The 17,995-nt window shown below is 38.9% G+C and overlaps 1 protein-coding gene across 1 annotated transcript in view; it reads left to right on the top strand.

The window, feature by feature from the left end:
• Positions 1-453: 453 nt before the first annotated feature.
• LOC108045834 (calcium/calmodulin-dependent 3',5'-cyclic nucleotide phosphodiesterase 1) overlaps positions 454-17,995 on the top strand; it is a 75,924-nt gene continuing 58,382 nt past the window's right edge. The window contains 1 exon segment of the mRNA XM_044460508.1: positions 454-675. The gene's annotated coding sequence lies outside the window, so the exon portion shown is untranslated.

Raw genomic sequence — 17,995 nt, forward strand, 5'->3', positions numbered from 1 at the left:
GTTAATGATTTAGATATTTAGTTTAATTATTTTATTTAAATAAATAGTTTTACCTAACTGAGAAAAACCAAATGGTTAAATACTCCGTTTTGTGAATCAGAGCTTTTCCAACTCTGACCCAGCTTTTTCCTACCACAAACTCTTTCCCTGGCCAAGCTTTTGGCCAACTTCCTCGTGAAAATAGCGGGAAATGTGCGGCGAGCTTTTTCCATGGAAACATGCTGCCATTCTCTCTCGTCTGTCGAATTTTCATGCGCAGATTTCTTCGGGGGCCTGAAAGCTTTTGGTGTTTGGCCAATATGGTTGTTGTTGTTGTTGCTGCTGCTGTTGGACGGGTTAGAAACGTGTGTGTGTGTGTGTGTGTGTGTGTCTGTGGCGGTGTCTCTGTTTTGGATCTCGGTGTCTCTGTGATTCCGCTGCTGCTCGGTGCTATCAACTCCGAGTCCGAAAATCCAGTTCCAGTTTATCCCCAGCAGGCAGCATGTGCGGACGTAGTGCTGCTCCTGCTGCCGCATTTTCTTATCGCGTTCGCATTCGCTTTACCGTTAGCGTGTTTTCCACCTGAGCATCCACCGGCTTATCGTGTGTTTATCGGACGCAGATCGAAATCGGAGATTCAGATATCGAAGTTAATTGCTGTGCGTAGTGTTTGTCCAAAGCCGATTGCAATAACCAGTAATGCGAAAATATAAATATCAATTATTAAGAATCACTTGAATAAGTGCATAACCGAAACAAGTGTCTTTCCGCTGTTTTGTTTTTAAATTTCGTTTTGTGGAACTTTTCGTTTATCATTATCAAAAGCGTCCACGCCCTTGCCTATAATTTGCTTTTTATGCAATTGACTTTTATCTCTGTGTTGACTTTATTACGCCCTCACACACCCATCGAAAAAAAAGCCACAGATAAATATATATCTCGGTATATTTTCAGTTATTTTGCTTGATTTATGTTCGATGCAATCAGCTCAATGCAATTTGTCAGACTAACCAACACAAATCGATTGTATCAATTACTGAGTTCTCCCTCACGAAAATAAAACAAATAATTTTGCAAGCCAAGTGTAAAATATAGCACAACAAGAATTGTTGCTAATCAAATTTATAATTCCCTGCTGCTACTAATTCGGCTGGGTGAAGGAAATCAGACTGTCAGATTTGACGTCATTATATTAGCATAAATAAATACAAAACGCCACGCCACTCCATTAAAAAACACTTAAAAGAAATAAATGAATTTATACAAATGATTAACGCAAATCTGACTCTCAATATGCTGCTCGGCCTCGTTTATGATATCATAAAAATCTAGTAAATACAATAATATCGTTTACGCATTTGAGGGCCTCGCATTTATGTGTGTTTTATCGCATAATTTGTTGGCTGACAGAAACGGAAACTTACTTCCTTCCACGGGCCATTATGTCTGCGGCTTATGCATAAATCTGGAACCAATAAGCCGACATGAAAAATGTAATAAAAACATATACAAATTTAAGAACCAATTTTCAATCGTGTTATGCATTTTCATGAGCTAACCAACTTGATTTTAATGTGTAATGGACGGGACATATCGTCAAAATCACATCTAAATGTTGCAAAATGCGCCGCTCAGCGCAAATTGTTTATACAAATCTCAGAAATTGTGGCCACATCATGTTGCCGCTTTTACATACATACATACGTACCTCAATGCAAACAAAGTTGAAAAAAGTTTTGGCTAGTAGAGCTGATCAAAGCCAACTGCGCACCGGACGCACGCGTCTACGCTGACGTCGCAGTCGCAGTCGAAATCGAAGTCGGCGTCCAAAATAGTTGTCCGAAAATTCACATCGTTTGCATTCAGCCACACACACCTAACGGATGCAGTATCAACAGCAAACGCACGCCACAAAAAGATACCGAGATACACAAGTATCTAGCACGTTTTCAGCATTTCGCCTACGTCACGCCGCCAAAAGCAGACAAGCGAAATATACGAATACGAAATATCGTGTATATATAGATATTGTTAATTGCCCGCAGCAATTGTCGCCCCCGAAAAGAGGCACAGTGGTCGCCGATGGCTGGCACATGAAATCGATCCCACTGTGCGGTGATCAAATCAATGATGTTGTAGAAAATATATGTATACCGAAAGCGATGTGAAAATACCCTTAATATTCATTTAAAACGATCGAAATTATCTAGGAATTAACTATTCCGCATTTGGGTGTTATAAATAAATTGAAAGCTCTTATATTTATTAATTATTTTTGCAACAATCTTCTACTTACAAAGCTAAATGTGTATGATAATAACAAAACAGTTTAAAAAATACATAAGTAATATAGTTTATTATCTTCAAGTTATAGCTATTTACAAGTTACAGCTGACTGTATATCAAATATTAATAATTCATTTTCATTAGTTTCCTTTTCTCAATTTTTATGGAATTGTAAAAATAACAATATTTTTGGAAGTTACAAATTTGCATTATTTGTTGGCATATTTCATTTATTTGCTTAAACTAATCTGCTTTCCTTAGTAAGTAAAATAATATAAAAATTCTAAGCTTGATTAAGTTTAGTTTATTTTATTTATCAATCTTTAACAGTACACTAGATCTTAGCAAGTGCAAATTATTATTTTACAATAATAATACGAAGGAAACTAATTGAATTTAAGCTAACAATAACTACAAATTGCAAGAAAGCATGAAATGTTTCATTAAACCGAGCAAAGTATAAGCAAATACTGTTCTCGCAGTCTAACGCTTTCTGAAAAACAAACTTCCTCAGTCACTCAACCAGATTCCTCCTACTCAAACTCGCCGCCAAAAGTGTAATTACTGCTATTGCATTTGCAAAAATTTGCAATGAGAGAACGCTCTGTGAATAGGTATGTCATAGCTCTCGGACACGACACTTGTTGCTATTCTCGTTGCTTTGCCATTCCATTGTCGATGTCTACTTCTGATTTGGACTATTGTTAGACATGGTCAAGATCCAGTCCACCAGCATTCGCTGCGAGATGCGACAGACGAAAAAAGTCGCGCCGAGCTTTCAGAGTGTCTTGAAGTGGACAGCTGGTCGAGTGTTTGCTTTGGGCCAACATGCCAAGTTGGCCAGCTAATTGCGCCCATGCCCAGGGGATCAATTAGAGCCACTACCAGGTAGTGCACTCGCGATTCGGCTAGGCCTAGATCTGTTCGCCAAGAAAAAACTCAATCAAAATAATGCCAATACTTTGGAATTGGAATGCAATTCGAACAACGCGTGTACATTGCCCGATTTCGGTTACCCTTTTAAGCCACGACGGGCACTCGAGAAATGCCAAAAATGTTTGACCTACATTCAAAAAAAAAATTAATACAAACAGTTATGATACAAAAACTGAGCCGAGCAAAAAGGCAAGACGAAAATCTCATTAAATTTCATGCAGCATTCGCCGCCGATACAGCGATACAAAATGTTACAAGACAACAGAAGATATTGAAGCGGGCCATCAATTTTCACTGCCCATCAGGCGACGGCGGCAACTTATTTGGCCCGAACTCGTTTCGGGCTTACACGCAACGTTGCCAAAAACTACATGGGAATGCCAGGGGAGGAGCAGGAGCTGGCCACTCAGGACAGCCAGACGGGCAATTTAATTAAAGGCATTTATGTTTTTTACTGCCAGCTGCGGTTGACTCTTCACTTTCTGAGTTATCGGGGACATATGTAGCTTGGACATCGCCCAGGGAATACCTTATACAATGTATGTGCTGTTATCTGCAGACATTTTTTATGTTTTTTAATATTACCAGTAAATATTCTCAATCATTTGATTTTGGACTTAAAATTCTTTAAAGTCTTTATATTGAAGCCAGCCCTATTTTACTTATTAAAACAGAACAATTTTCTCAAGATCTGACAATTTTAATTTTATTTTATTATATTTAGTTAATTATATTTATATGATACATTCAATTGAATGATTATTTATTTTCTGAGTTATTGGGGACAAAGTTTGGATACCGATAGGAAAAACTCTCTATAATGTATAATGAAAAGTTGTTATCTGCAGTCATTTGTAATATTTTTAATGTAAGATTTTCTCAAGATTTTTACCACTCTATGTTTAAGTTAAAACACATTAATAACAACTTTCAACAAGTTTAAAAGCTACCTAGTTGGACCTAAAGTTTTTCTTTCGTTGAGTTACAATTCAATTCGGTCAAAAACTTTATCATTAATTAATTATTATTAATTATTTCCTTTTAAATCATTGTATAACAAAGTGTAAGCCTTAAGTTTTAAACTATAGCAGTAATAGCTACTTTGGCTTTTGGCACACTTAATTGTGTTTGATTAGCACAATTATTGTCTTTGTCTAATTAGCGTTAAACTAAATTAATTTAATAATTGAACAATCTTACAAATGAAAGACCTCTTTCAAGGGTATTCCCTTGTCGATAGTATCGCTCTACTTTTTTCCAGTTCACTGGCCACTTCATATTCCAATTGCCTTTTGTCATCGTATCTGCATTGTCCACTTGCCATCTTCACATTCCTCGCGATGATCACAAGTGCAGAGGTGGAGGTCCGAGAGAAAAACGGGTTTTAATCTGGCCAAAAGGGAAGTGTGGACCACTCGCTGTGCGCTTTTTTGGGAACTGTCTTAACTGTCTTAAATGATGTTAACGATGCCCTTTGGGTGTTAATTACGAATACGATTTAATCTGGACAATCAAGCGTCATTAGCTGCAGTGCAAATGATCCACAGATATGTGCTAATTAAAGCGACAGACCTTGACCAGACCACAAAGGAATAAGCGGAAATTTTGTTCATTCAAAACGTAAAACAAAAAGCGCATATTTAGATAAAGACGTGTACAAAATTTACATTAATTCAATTAGCCTGTCATAATATTTTCGTTTTCAAACGAACAAACAAGCAAAAACAAATAATGAAAAAAGTAGATTTGTTGCCCTTGTTTATAGATAAATTTAGATGTCAGCAAGCAACCTCAGAAAAGTTCAAAACAAAAATCTCTGACGCCACAAAAAAAGAGGGAAAAGCGTTCCGAAAATGTTCTCAAAATTTTTAATGTGCGGCTTTTATTTCTGCTGTCTTTTCCTCCTTTTGTTTCTCACTCTCTTTTTTTTTAAATTTGGTTTGTTTGCTTGGCGGCGTGGAAATGCCGATGCTTTTGTTTTCTTATTTTCCTTCGTTGTTTGGCATTGTTTTCGCTGCCTTTGTTTAGCTTTCCGTAAGTTTTTCTTTTCGGATTGGTGAGAAGTGAGGCGGAAAAGCGTCTGGTATAAAAATTAAACGCCATTTCGAACCGTTTGATTGACTGGCAGAAAGTTTGAAAGTGTTGGGCAGGTGTCAACCAAATCAGACATCGCATAAAAAGCATTTAGACTGCTTGAGTTTCAGTGACATTGATAGGATTATATTATTGATGTCATATTTCAATTTGGCTTTTGAACTACAGTTTGCCTTCAGAAATAAATATTTATACACCCATTTTATGGTGCTGACAATAAAATATATTATGTTAATCATATAATAAATATCGTTAGAAGAGTATTTAAATGTCAAGACAATTAAAACATGCTCATAAAGCCGAAAGCCAAAGTACACAAAAGTCGATTTTCTTGTAAAACTTTTTTTTTTGTTAAACTTGCGATGACTTTTTTTGCTTCTTACTAAGAGTTAACAACTTCGGCTTAAAGTTCTTTGCTAATCAAGAAAATCTACCCGCTGACTCAATATAAAGTATTTTGTCATTGTCTAATTCTCACCCACTCTCAACTTATCGAGTAGATAACAGTTTCTCCCACTGGCCAAGTTAAGTGACTTAAGTGTCGTCAAGTTAGCTTCGTTTTTTTATTTAAGCTTTTACGGCGTCGGCTTTACGCCTCCTTTGTTTTTGTTTCCTCCATCCGTGTTCTCCGGGGCTTTCTTGTGTGTTTTTATCTAATCAATAATCGCAAGAAATGTCCGAGTGGCAAACGTGCAAAACCGTTGGGGACATCGACAAAGCAAGGACGTGCTTGAAAAAAAAAAATACGAAAAATCAAACACTAAAGCCAAAGAGCAGACAATGCTGACTTCGGTGTGTGAAAAATTTTTAAGCAAACAATTGCTTGGCGGCCTAATAAAATCAACACACTCACACCCACGGCTCCATCGGCACTTATGTACACACACACAGGCACACTTATGTACACACACACAGGCACACTTATGTACACACACACAGGCGCACTTGTGCTGACGATAATGGAATATTGGCGAAATTGATGAAGTTATTTCGCCGGCGTTGTTGCCGGTTTCCGTAGCATACTTCGTAGCGCAGCCTTGCACCGAAATTCGATCCGCAGAGGCGTTGGCTTAATGGTCCTGGCGACGCTGAGCACACACACACACACGCACACGTGCCAATCGCCGCCTGCCAGCGCCTAACTATATGCAACGATTTTTCGATCCATCAGGCCATGGCACTATGGGGTTTTTGGCCTGTTTTTGTGGCATTAATTAATAACTCGGTCAGTTTTGGAGATATCGACATGAAACTTTACCAATCGTCATTGTTTGTCCCTAGGCACACATAGTGTGAAAATCGTTTGGATCAGGAAACAATATCCTATAGCTCCCATAGGAACAATCGGTTAAAACTAAAAAAAAATTAATGAAATTTAAGGAGCTGAAATTTGTTGCTCCATGCCTATAAAAGTGGATGATAAAAAGTGCAACAAAAGCAAAAAGAAAAAATTTCATCAAACTCAAAACTCATCGGCAGCCACGGATACATATCGACTAACAATTCGCCAGTTTGTAGGCAAAATGATTCGAATTTGTCCAAATTGACGGGCAACTGACAGGACAAACATATCAAAATGATCCTCATATTATAAATAATTTGTTCATCAAACATTGTATAGCCTTTTCTTGCTCAAGCCGGCCCTTCTCGCTATTCCAAACAGCAACCATGTCGGCGTTGGAGAAAGTGAGGTTATCTAAGAAAAATTCAAATTGCACCAATAGTGCGGAAAAGTGCACAATAAGACTAACAGATTTTTGCTCAGAATTGACAAGGCTACAACATACACTTGGACGCATTGAAAACTAATGCAAACTTCTATTTCAAAACTCTTCCCAAAGTTGAAATTTGTTCCTAAAAATTCAGCTTAAGGTGCATTTATAAAATGACAAAATATTAGTATAAACACACATAATTTAAGCAATTAATACATTTAACATATAGTACAAGCCTGTGAGATCAGTTTCCATTTGTTTTTTTCTTTTCAAATGGTGTTTTACACGAATAAATTAATTTCAAAGAACGCTTTGAAAAAATTGCAAACTTAGCGCTGGTGCTTTTGGATGCAACAGCTGACTTTACAGCTGTTATGCTAACATATGCTGTTAAGTATTAACATTTTGAGTATGAGGCATAACAGTTTGATGTTCTGTTAATGCACTCCCATTTTTTTTTTTTTAATTAGAGCACTTTTAAAAAATGACTAAATGCCACATAAAGTGGTCAAAAACCCCATAGTGCATGGTCGGGTAACCATACAAAGCAACCGCAAACGCTGTGGCGATTTGACGGCTTGCACTTAATGGCATAATGAATTTATGGCGGCTAGCCTAATTATGCCGATGACAGTGAAGAGAAAAACAGACACAAGACAAAAGCTTAAAGAGCTTGTTGAGTGAGATGAGTTGGGGTCTTCATTTTTAGGATGAAGAGATAACTTTTAGTGAAAAACAAGAAAGAAAAGCTAACTTCGGACGGAGCCGAAGTTGATATACCCTTGCAGAATATTCTGTAAATTATATTCTTCAAAATTATTCATATGATGTATTCTTAATACTCATAAAAAGTCCCAACTTCCTAACTTTAAAAACACCAAAGTTATGGCATTTCCAATCGTTCAGTTATATGGCAGCTATAGGATATAGTCGGCCGATCCTTATGAAATTTGGTAGGTCGGATTGATTGGCCAAAAATAAAACCCATAGAAAATTCCAACTTCCTAACTTTACAAACACCCAAGTTATGGCATTTCCGATCAATCAGTTATATGGCGGCTATAGGATATAGTCGTCCGATCCTTATGAAATTCGGTAGGTCGGATTAATTGGCCAAAAATAAAACTTATAGAAAATCCCAACTTCCTAACTTTAAAAACACCAACATTATGGCTTTTCCGATCGTTCAGTTATATGGCAGCTATATGATATAGTAGCCCGATCCGGCTCGTTCCGACTTATATACTACCTGCAATAGAAAGACAACTTTTGGGAAAGTTTCAAGCAGATAGCTTTAAAACTGAGGGACTAGTTTGCGTAGAAACGGACGGACGGACAGACGGACAGACGGACAGACGGACATGGCTATATCAACTCAGGAGGTGATCCTGATCAAGAATATATATACTTTATAGGGTCGGAAATGTCTCCTTCACTGCGTTGCAAACTTTTGACTGAAATTATAATACCCTCTGCAAGGGTATAAATATATAAGTTAAACTCGCTTAAAGTAAAACTTTAACCCAAAAAATATTTTAAACCCACTTTAAACAAGTCTAAAAGCCAAAAAGTCATAACTTCAAAGGCCAAGTCAAAGTGCCAAATCTTAAAAGTACCCCATAAATTAAAACTAAATATTGCCTCATTCATCATTTTATGTCAAACATCTCACATGAATAATTACCGACGCTTGAGGCCCTTAGGAATGTGCCTCATTTGCATCCATCTCCAATTAGCCATTAGACCACAAGGCGTATGCTTACTTAATGTTGAATATATATCAAGAAAGCACACAAGATGACTTTAACTTCAAGCCCAAAACTTTTGGATAGCTTAAGTTGGCTAAATTGATTGCCACTCGAAATCACTGCCATAAACTTCCAAATAGAGGAATCAAAACGCCTGCCAGAGAAATCACAACTTCAAAACGGGAAACGAATGAGCTGAGTGTGGATGTGGATACCGAATCTGAAAACTTTTTGCTGACAATTTGGAACATTTTGTGAGGTTTGGGACAAATTCGCATTCATTGGCTTTGTTTGTGTTGTGTGGTGTGCAGACCCAGGAAAATGGTTTCACATTTCAGCGCGCCTAGAACTATGCCACACTGTATGTCTGTGTGGGTTTTTTCTATCCGCATGCGACTGTATCTGTATCTGTGTGCTGTTGGTTGCCTGCCAGCCGCAGAGGCCGCAGAACACAACGTCATTTGTAGCCGCGCAAAAAGGGTCCTGGAAAATGTCTTTTTACTTGTCGGGTAAACATATTTAAATTTTTTTCGCTGCCCTGACAGCCCTGCCCCACCTCCCACTCTTTGTTATTTCTTCATTGACAATTTTCTGGCAGTTTTGGCAGACATTTTTTTCTATACCGATTTTCAGTTGCGGTTTATTTTGAAAGCCACTTTAATTAGGAAAACTTCGGTTGCCTGGGCCAGCTGTTGTCCTGGGAACTCGGGCAGGTGGAAATCATTGCGGGGGGGGGTGAAGAAGTCGGCGCATTTGAATTGCTAATCAAGTTGTTGATTCATGAAATGTGACGCAAAACTCCCAGATAAAAAAGAGAAAAACAATTCTAAGAAGTTTTTAATGATGCTGCAGCTAAAGTTTTTCTTGTTTTCAGAGAAAACAAAACGCAAGTGTAATTTGCTTTTAATTAATGCCGACAAAGCGGCTGAGAGTGGCACGGCCGAACTTGGCCAGTTCGCAACGGCCCTGTCTTGCTTGACTTGGCCCTCGGCCAATTGGGCCATTTCAACTCGGTTCGAGCGAGGCGATAAACATGCCAAAAGCGTCAAAAGCCAGTGCTGCACAAACTGCTCAGGAAGTTGCTCAGCGAGGGGATCGAAAGGGGTTATAAATCTGGGTTGGGTTGTACGGCCAAGTTGTTGGCAATGGTAGTGGTAGTTTCTGGCATTTGGAAGTTCCTTTTGCCGTTCAACATTCTGCAAAGCTGAAAAGCTGTGCGAAAATGTTGCATACTTTTTTGGGCTTAGCAAAAGTTTGTTGCACCATGCAAATACCAAGAATTTGTTGAGGGCAGAGCGGCATTTTCCTGGATATAATAACCATAATTGCAATACCTTGTTCTGCAGCAGGGTGAAGATAACCGCAATTTTGCGTTATTTGCTGTTTGGCATGCTTTAATCCAAAAACACTGCAGTGCACTGGCAAAGACCTATGGCAGGGATAGCTTAGGAATTTTAATTAAAAACTACTGCCATCGTTTAAATTTTTATGTTATACAGGTTTCTTTTAATATTACTGATACTCTTCCTATTAACACATAACTCTGCTAAACATTCTTGTTCTTATAAAGAATGGGTTTCAATATAAATTCCTTAATATGTTGCCAACTCATCTTATTTACGATGTGTTGTATACACGAGACGAATCCCATTATATTCCCCACGTTCCTGACATTGCATCATCTAAAGGTACACAAATTTATGGCACCACTTGAGTATGCATTTGATGATGTCACTAATGTACGTTAACGCTCTGAGTGCTTCAAAAATGCTAGGCATACGACCTCATAAATCGCATTTAATTGCTTGAATACCTTAACAAATGAATAGATGTTTCCCGACCCCCTACCAATTTTGGTCCGCTAATAAACTTGATAAATGACAATGGCCGCAGGCAAAACCTCCGGGCGCCATTTTGAATTTCACACCATTACATGTGAGAGCATTGTTCAAATCGTTGCTATTGCGTGCCCGAAAAGATTTGAGAAATGGCGCATCATTTGGAAAGGAGCAGGCCAAGTGGTGTCGAGTGCCAGGACTCTCAGAGTGATTCGCCAAATCATCCGCAGAGTGGAGGAGCGACTTAGGCGAGGAGGAGGATGGGCATGTTTACTTACCCAAAAAGTCACAACTTTGTGTGTTGTGTGTATGGCAAATACAAATAAGCAAACATCAAAACGAAAATTGCTCAAATACACACATGCACTGGTAAGGGGTGGGCTGAAAAAAGGGGAATGAAAAAGTATATTACACTATATGACGACAGAAAATTTGGGTAACCCTTTTTAAACACATTCAATGAAAATCCAGTTAATATTGTTTGACCACTCAAATAACGTCAAAAACATAAGAAATTAAGAAAAATAACAGCCTATAAAAATAATATATATAAAATAATATATTATTTTATTACCTTTGGTTACCTTAAATTATAACAAATTTCAATGTCTGATAGCCAATTTAGTTTGAGTGTCGCCAGTCAGGCATAAAATACAAGTTGCATTTTCGAAAAGCAAGTAAGTTCATTCCATTTCTCCAATTCCTTGCCATTTTCCGCTTGAGTGGAACAAATTTCCAATACAACCAACTTTTTTGGCCAAGATTACGACTTTCGCACAAACGTATGTACGCACACAGACCAACTTTTATGGCCAAAACAGTTAACAGACTTTGTTGGGGTTCCTGGCCAAAGTTGGTTGGCCATTCTGGCACTAATCGAAAGTTCCTTTCTTTCGGGATTGCTAAATGAAGTGTTTGCATTTAACGGCCCAGGCAACAATTGTGGCCGACATGGGGGGCTGGGTGGGGCATTATGCAAAGGCTGTTGCAGAAAGTTTGCACTCCAAAGAGAAAACCCGGGAACGTGCCACAAAAGCAGCAACAATGACGTCGCCGCCTTGATTTGTTTTGGGCCACACTCGGATTCAATGAGTTGCACACGAACCGAGCCAACTTCAGACAATCAACGGAGGGTGGTGGTTTAGTGGGTGGCTCAGTGGTTCGGTGGTGCGATAGTACGGTGGTGCATGGGGTACCTTGGGTGGTGGCAGCAACAGCTGCAAATGTAAACAGAATGAGGTCAGTTCTAGTGTTGCATGTTGCTCGGGCATTAGGGTAAACTGTTGATGGACGTTGGTCGACGACTAATCACCCTCTGCAGAGCAGCAGATAGGGATAGAAATGTCGATGGGGAGGAGGAGAAGGAGGAGGAGGACCGTATGCAAATGAAGCCACATTAATGACTTTAAAAGCAGCGCTGGACTTTGAGAATACGCTGTACCGTATAATGCATTTCACCATGCAGAAAGATACAAAATGTGAATAATGCAATGGCCAATTTTTATATTCGTTCCGCTTCACAAAGTTTATTGATTTTTCGTACCAAATTTAAATCGCATTTCGGACTGCTTGGCAACGTTTCTATCTTATTAATAGTATTTCTTATCATTATTAATCGAATGCGAACAAACCTCTTAAAGAAAACCTTGAACAGTTTATTAAATAAGTTATTTCAAACACCCATATAGATTTCTAGAATAAAAATATCAGAAATATTTTCACTTTCTGCAGATTTCTTTAAGCTTTTTTTAACGGTTAACGTTTAATGCAAAACTCAGCACGTTTAAAACTTAGTACAAAGACGGAAGATTTATCGCACCTTATACAGCACCTTAAAGTTTTCCCTCCGGACTGGCACAATCCTTCTACAAACTTCTGCCCTCCTTCGCCTCTTTTCTTCTATTCTCCCCTTTCTGCACTGCGTATGTCATAAATAATAAATACGTGGCACATTGCCACCCCAGAAGAACTTTTCTGCAGTGCGTTCTGAGGTTCCTTTGTGGTCCTGCTCGGTGGCAGGCCCTAGGGCAAGCTCCTCTCAACCTTCCATTTAATTGACAATTGTCTGCAGCTGAACAGGAATAAGACCATAAAACATTGACAAAGTCAACAGCGTGAAAAAGTATCCAAGAAGAGGAAATGTACCAAAAAAAAAAAATCCGGAGGGAAGCCTCAAGAAATAAGTTTTATGTGGCGGTCCCTTGCGCCCACGAACATTTCTATTTGTCGCCCTGCCAAGTACATAAAGCAAAGCTAAAATGTAAGCACAATAAACGCATCTGAAAGTTGCTCCTCTCGGTTCCCAGCCCCTGCCCCGCCCCCTTTTCCGCCTTTCTGCGCCGGCACTTCCTTACGTCTTTTTGCGCACATATTTTTTGACAATTTATTTATGCGTTTAATAACGACATCATCAGCATGTAAGCGAGCACTGGCATAACGGACTCATATACATACCCACATTTACATGTATGATCTGCCCAGAGGGCGGGCGGCGGTGGGCGGTGGGCGTGGTGCCCGCTCTGGGTGGCAATAAAAATGTCGCTGATTTGACAATGTTCTTTATGTTCAGAAAGTCCCCCGAAAAGCTTTCAACGCCCCAGTTTTTCCCCTCCGCTCGCGAAAGGTGGCTCAACTCATTATGCAGTAATTTAAAATGACTTTGAGCTGTTAGCGGGGAGAAAACAACCTTGGAAGTCGCTTTAAAGGGTTGGAAAAATGCTTCCTGTTCCATTAAATATTTAATATTTTTTCATTAGCAATAAAGTCAAATCCCTACTGTAGCAGTGCCTTCCGGATAATTTACCTTAATTTATTAATAGAGATATACGAGGAACCCGAAATGATATCGGCTATACCGATATTATTGAAATATCTGATTGGTTTTAAGAAACTTTTCACTTTGAAAGCAGATAATACAAACGCTGGAAGAAAGATCATTTAAAATATATCAATTTATCATTGTAGTGGATTTAATATCGTTTCGATATTGATGAATACATTTGTTTCCTTCTTTAATTCAGAACAGTCCATTACTTTTAGTTGCCTGCCAATCAATTTCCCAACGTTCATGAAAATTTAATAACAAGTCCATATTGAATTCCCTGCCAATAGCCCATAGATTTCGCCCCAATTGACCCGGGGATACCTGTTGCTTGGAGTTTCGCATGGTCGATTGCCAATCTGTGGCAATTATTTCATCCCGGGAAAACACGAACTCCCCTATTATCGTTTTCGCATTGTTTATGCCTCGATGGGAAAACGAGTAAACAAACATGGCTATAAATAAGCGGCTAATAAGGATAATTGCCTGCTTTACAAATTGTCGCAAAGCGGGGAAGACGAAGACAAGAAACCGCACACAGACAGAAAGCAGCACATCTACAAGTCAAAATAGTAATAAATTGCCAGAGAAAATTGCGTGGAGCGTGGGGAGAAAAACCGAGCCGCAAAAGCGAAACATATGGACAAGGATGCCTTTGGAGGTCCTTTGAATTTTATGTATGTGCAAAAAGCGGGTGGCGAAGAGGGGAATACGAAGACAGACATTCTTATTTATGGTCGTGCGGTGCGGCAAATTAATAATGCGACTTTTCTCATTTGTTTGCCGTTTCGTCTGTGACGCTTGTCCTTCTATGTAAATGGGACTTTGTGGCAGGAACTGCATTTAACCCACAGCTGGGAGTCCAGGGTGTATAAATAACAAAAAAACAGAAACAATTTGCAATGGAAATGCTGATGATAATGTGGTTCCCGAAGCCAATAACGATGATGATGATGATGATGATGATGAGGTGGACAAAGTCAAGTCAGCCTGTCTGACTTCCTTTTCCACATTTGGCCTCATATGGCTCCGAGGGTTTCCTTTGCCCCAAAATGCTAATGAGCAAAGTCAAGGAATTCTTACTCTATTTTCTCTGACTTTTCCTCCGACTTTCCTCGAAGTGTCGCCCCTTCAGGCAGTTGGGAAATTTATTGCACACTTCCTGTCGCTCAGTTTGTTTTTCCTACTCCCCTTCAATTACATGCAATTTCTTCTGTTTTTTTATTGCATCCCGCATCGATCCGACGCAGAATGTGGCGTGTGATTAACGGGTGCGATTCGCCGAGTCCTTCAACAGGACAGGCCGACATCCTCCTCTTCAGGCCTGCTATTCCGCTGTTCTGCCGTCCTGCGCAACATTCTTGGCCCCAAACTATCGCACTTTAACTCATCTTTTATTTACTCGAGTGCCGAGACAAACCCGCAACGGCGACGCACTGGCGCCCCCTCAACATCGGGCCAAATTACACCAGCGAACAACATGAACGGGCCATGTCAAGAGGCAGCAACAACACGAAATTACAACAATTAAAACGGGGGGAAACCGTAGCGAAGGCACACGTATATACACTCGGTTATATGTGCAAATGACATGGGCGACAATGCAGCTCTATTTAATATACACTGGTCGAAATTAAGCCGTTTTTTCTATGTAGAAAAGTGGTTTTAATTTTCCAAAAGAATAACCGTTTTCTTGTTAATATATATATATATATAATATTAATATACTATACAAAAGATAGCAAATGTTACGATAGCATATAAAACAAGATGTCCTTCATTTTATTCTATCAAATTATTTTTAATTGTGGTGATTTTTATTTTGTTCTTTTCAAATACATGAATTAAGAACTATAAACAATTGACACCCATTCAATTTATTGTTTGTGGCAGAAAATACACATGCTCTGCTGCACGCGAACAAATTGCAATCATAATTTTCTGAAATTGCCTATCTTAATTGGCTACATCGAAAAGTGCATACCATTATTTATCTGTGATGCAAACAACAAATTTAATACAATTGTTTTAGAGCGATTGTTTTGTGTTTGTGTACAACTTCCGATGCGGCATTTGGCTCTCACCCTTTTTCCAACTGAATTGTGTATGTGCTTTTAATTATTGCCATGAGATGGGGTTGTCGCTTCACTTTTATTATTCTCCTGTTACTTGCAATGTTTTCCTCCGACCAACAGCCCTCATATGGGGCCACGCCCCGCCTCAACTTGGCTTCAACGCCCACATTAACAGCTACATTGAGCACTCTGGCAAGTGACAGCTTTTAATTAAATAATTGACTATGCTCCGACTATCTGCCTGTGTTCATTTGTTTGCTTTCATCTCCCAGATCAGTGAGACAAAAAGGCAAGCAACGAGATGTGGATGGAGTCCTCGGAATAGACATGTTTATTATGCTGGCTAAGCCGTCTGACAGTCGAGAGTTCATTGAAACTTTTCGACTGCTGGCTGACTTTTGTGGCTCATCATCAGAAGAATGCCGAACAGAGGAACATATAGCTGATACACAGATAAATGAGCAAAAAACTATAATAAACAGCATTAGTTATGCGGGTCGCTAAACTTTGCTCCCGAAACCAATAGTAAATGGCCGGGACCCTCGCTTTCATCCACATCGCTGTCCGATGGATATAAATTTAAAATGTATTCCGTTAAAGGAGTTCTCTGAACTCGCAATGTGGCTCTGTCCAGGGTTATCCACCCCCCTTCTGACCGCAAAGATAAGGCGGATTTCGCGATTTATGATGCCACAAACGAAAATTGCAACGCAGAATGTTCCCCACCCGGTCATAATATCTTTTTGTGCGTTGTTCGGAGCACTGGCATTGATTTCAGCCAAACGTCTTCCGTTAATTGAGTCGTAAAGGCGGTGTTATTGATACCTCATTAGGCAGACTGATAAACTCGGCGTATGCGCAATATTCCAGCTCCTTAAAGAGCCAGCGAAACTTTAAGCCAAATGCGAGATTATGTAAGTCCTGTCAGCTGCTTCTGACACTTGCCTCTCGAATTTGCGCCACTCAATCGAGTGGACAACCCAGCGGTAGCAGCAACAACAATAACCTTGGCCACAAAAGGACAAAAAGGGCAGGCAATTGGGTTTTTCACCCAATGCGGGCTTTCTCAAACAACAACAAAAAGAATATTATATATGTACATAAAAGCTTAATTAAAATTTTATGATTATCATTTGGAATTCATCTGTTTACCTTTCAGAGGTCAGAGTTTAATAAGCGAAAACAATCTCGAAACGAAAACAATTCTGCTTTGTGTGTTGATTAAAGTCTACAAACTACGGCACAGCATTTGTTTTTAATATATTTTCCAAATTATTATGACATGAGATAAAACCAAAAGTATTATGCTTAAAGTACCTATTATCTCAAGTATCTGCAACAAATACAAATTTATTCTAACTACACAAAGGCTGCATCGTTTGGAAATTGTATTATAATTACAGCCAGACAAAATAATATAAATTAAAATAGTTCATAATTCATAGCAGACTCTCACTATTCGCAGTTTGGCTTCCGCAGCTCTGCATATTTTAGCGCGCTTATTAAATGAAAGCCCCACTGGCGCCATTTGTTTATGTTTTAATTAGGTGGCTAATGGTGACAGAAGCCCCCCATTTTGCATTGAGCAAATAATCCTTCTTCAGCAGCAGCGACCTGCAACACTCCCAAAAGACGGCACGTATTGCAGCTGCCTTTTTGGCCAAGTCAAGTGGAGTGAAACGCTTAGGCCACGTGCCAACAGCACAAAGAGTTTTCTCCTCCGTTCCCCCGGGGCCCATGTCGCCTTAAAAGTGTCGCCATTCAGCTTTATTCGCTGTACGTGACTGGCAACGACTTGGAAAAGTACGGATATTTTTGAAATCTGTACAAATATATGTTTATAAAAATAAATTTGGGTAGGCCACACATGAAGCACAGTAACAGTTTAACGAAACTTGACGTCCGTGTTGTGTTGAAACAAATCGTTTCACGAAACACAAGCAATAATAATAAAGGAGGACACAGAAAACAGAAAACGGAAAGCTATTTGGCAGTGATGGATTTTTGATAAATGGACGGGCATTATGACAAATATGCAAAAAATCCAATGACAAACTGACCAACGGAAGAGCCACACGAAAGGCGATAAAATCCGAATCAAATAACGCCAAACAATGTCAGTCAAAATGAGTGGAGTGGCAGGGCCATATAGGAACAGACAGCAAATAATTGACAGCAGCAGGAAAAAAGTGCAATTAGAGTGAGGGCTGTGTACACTAAAAAAAAAGCAAAAATAAACTGCTATTCATCCCTACAATTTTTTCATAGCAAGGTCACATAAAACTCACATTATGGAAACTGAAAATAATAAAGAGTCAACAGAAATATCGAATATTGTGTGACAAGAATTTAAAAACAAAAGCCGATTTTGAGTTCCTTATAATCCATAAAAAGAAATAAACTAAAATATATCTGTAAAAGCTTAATAAAAATGTATTTGTTTATACCATAATTTTTTTGTTAAATAAACTGACATTTTGTATTCTTTTGTGTACTCCACATT

The sequence above is a fragment of the Drosophila rhopaloa genome, unplaced genomic scaffold (genome assembly GCF_018152115.1).
Source record: "Drosophila rhopaloa isolate 14029-0021.01 unplaced genomic scaffold, ASM1815211v1 contig_2, whole genome shotgun sequence".
NCBI lineage: Eukaryota > Metazoa > Arthropoda > Insecta > Diptera > Drosophilidae > Drosophila > Drosophila rhopaloa.